Here is a 1,949-nt window from a genome sequence, read left to right as displayed (position 1 = left end):
AAGTTTTTAAATTTTGTTAAAACCCAAAGTTTCTAAATACAAATATTTAACCATTGTAAAGACTACTATTATTTTTTAATTTTTGGATTGAGATGTTTTTCATTTACTTTTCCTCAGTATAATTGTTCTTTTATTTTTAAACTGAGAAAGATCTAAGTTGATAGATAGAAGTTAAGAATCTTCACTAAGATGGTAATGCGATGTAGCTGCCACTTATATTTAACAGTAGTTGTTTTTCCTAATTTATTATTAAACTGCCATGGCACTAGATCATAAATACTGAATCATATTAGTTGATATTTGTTTGTAGAAATACTAGATGGGCATGACCAGTGCTTGAGCACGGGCCAAATATTTATATTTTAGCAATAATTAGTGTTTGGAAGTTTTGCATAGTTATTTGGTCAAGAAGGATAGTAGTAAGGAACATAAAAGAACGGAAAATCACCACATGAAAAAGATCAAATAGTAGATTGTATAGAGTAACATAAATATTGCATTGGTCAATGGGTATATCTTGCTTAAAAATGTATATTTGGCTAACATTATCAAACCAAAGCTAATCTGCCAACATAGATCAGGTAAAAAGGGAATATTCAAAACTAACATACTTGCTAAAGATGCCACAAGACACATTCACAGATATAGTGATGCAAAGGTATGTCTCGTGAAGAGTTTCAACATCTCTTTCGCTTCTTGAAGCCCAACATTGATTCCGCAGTCCTTGTTGGGGCTGATAGACTCAAAAGATCCCATACACAATTATGGTACAATTGATATGTGAGTAAAAGATTCTCATTGTCTGCATTTTATCAACCTATTAAATTAGTTCATAAAATATAGACGAAAACAGAAAACAGAAAACAGAAAGAAAATATGTGTATCCATGAAACATTAAAAATGTGCAGGAATCAGATAACTTAAAGTTAATACTGTGGTCAGGAATTCTCACATTCATGTACAAAGGCAGTTAACGGAAGAAGAAGATGTGCCAAAATGTAAACTTTAACAAGAAGTTCAGATATCAGTAAGAAGATACAATAATAATATACCAGTAGAATTCCATAGGTGAGATCTGGGAGGACAAAGTGTACGCAAATCTTACCAGTACCTCAGAAAAGATACCAAAAAAAAAATTTAGCAGTTGTTGGTTGCACAATTAGAGTAAAAGCAATCTCAGTACCGGATGTTATGATAGAAAGAGCTAGCTTTACTCCAGAACCTTTTATGAAATTCTATTTACACATATTACTTAAGTAAAACGACCGCTACCTTTCATAGCTCAAAGTAAAGGAAACTAAACAAAAATATTATAGCACAAACCAAGAAATTAGCACTTTAGTGAAATTCAGCATACACTCCTAAGCCGTAACTCATTTGGGATGATCACAACTTTTTATTGGCTCAAAGATAAGAGAAACTATGCATGAAAGAGAAAGCTAATAGTGGCACAATTCTTCTTTACTATAGCCACGGGAGGACTTGCCAAAAGGCCAAGATGAAGAAATTGTCCAGATGCAAGTACTAAACCAAAAGGATACAGTAATGTGCATAATTAGAATTGGCGACACCAAGCATTGAAAAGAGGCAAAAGTTGGATGATAAATTGCAAAAACCTGCTAGAATAGCCTCTTATCTCATGGGTGTAGATGAGAAATTCCTTCTCGCGTTCACAAGGACAGATCTAATAAGAAAATTTGAGAAAGATCTTTGTTATAAACCATCACATTCAATTTTGGAGCTCGAGCTTGGGACCATCGCAGGACCGCAAACCAATAACAATGAAAGAATCAGCAAAGTCTAATATATATATGTAAGAGCTTAGTTACTTTATTATAAAGAAATAGAAGAAAAGTAGAGTTTATATAATTTCCAAACAAATTGTTTGGAAGGTGTATAAAAAAACGATCGTTTCAAGTCATTTTTCAAAGTTTTGGTTCTTCTCACTT

The 1,949-nt window shown here is 32.5% G+C and overlaps 1 long non-coding RNA gene across 1 annotated transcript; it reads right to left on the bottom strand.

Annotated features, from left to right (window-relative positions):
- Positions 1-452: 452 nt before the first annotated feature.
- On the bottom strand, positions 453-1,933 carry LOC124894569. Its single transcript, XR_007051258.1, has 2 exons — positions 1,617-1,933; positions 453-802 (listed from the first exon to the last, which is right to left on the bottom strand). It is a non-coding gene; the product is annotated as an uncharacterized LOC124894569 (long non-coding RNA).
- Positions 1,934-1,949: the final 16 nt, after the last annotated feature.

This window comes from Capsicum annuum, unplaced genomic scaffold (genome assembly GCF_002878395.1).
Source record: "Capsicum annuum cultivar UCD-10X-F1 unplaced genomic scaffold, UCD10Xv1.1 ctg75429, whole genome shotgun sequence".
Taxonomy (NCBI): Eukaryota; Viridiplantae; Streptophyta; class Magnoliopsida; order Solanales; family Solanaceae; genus Capsicum; species Capsicum annuum.
This window is presented reverse-complemented; position numbering and strand designations above follow the sequence as displayed.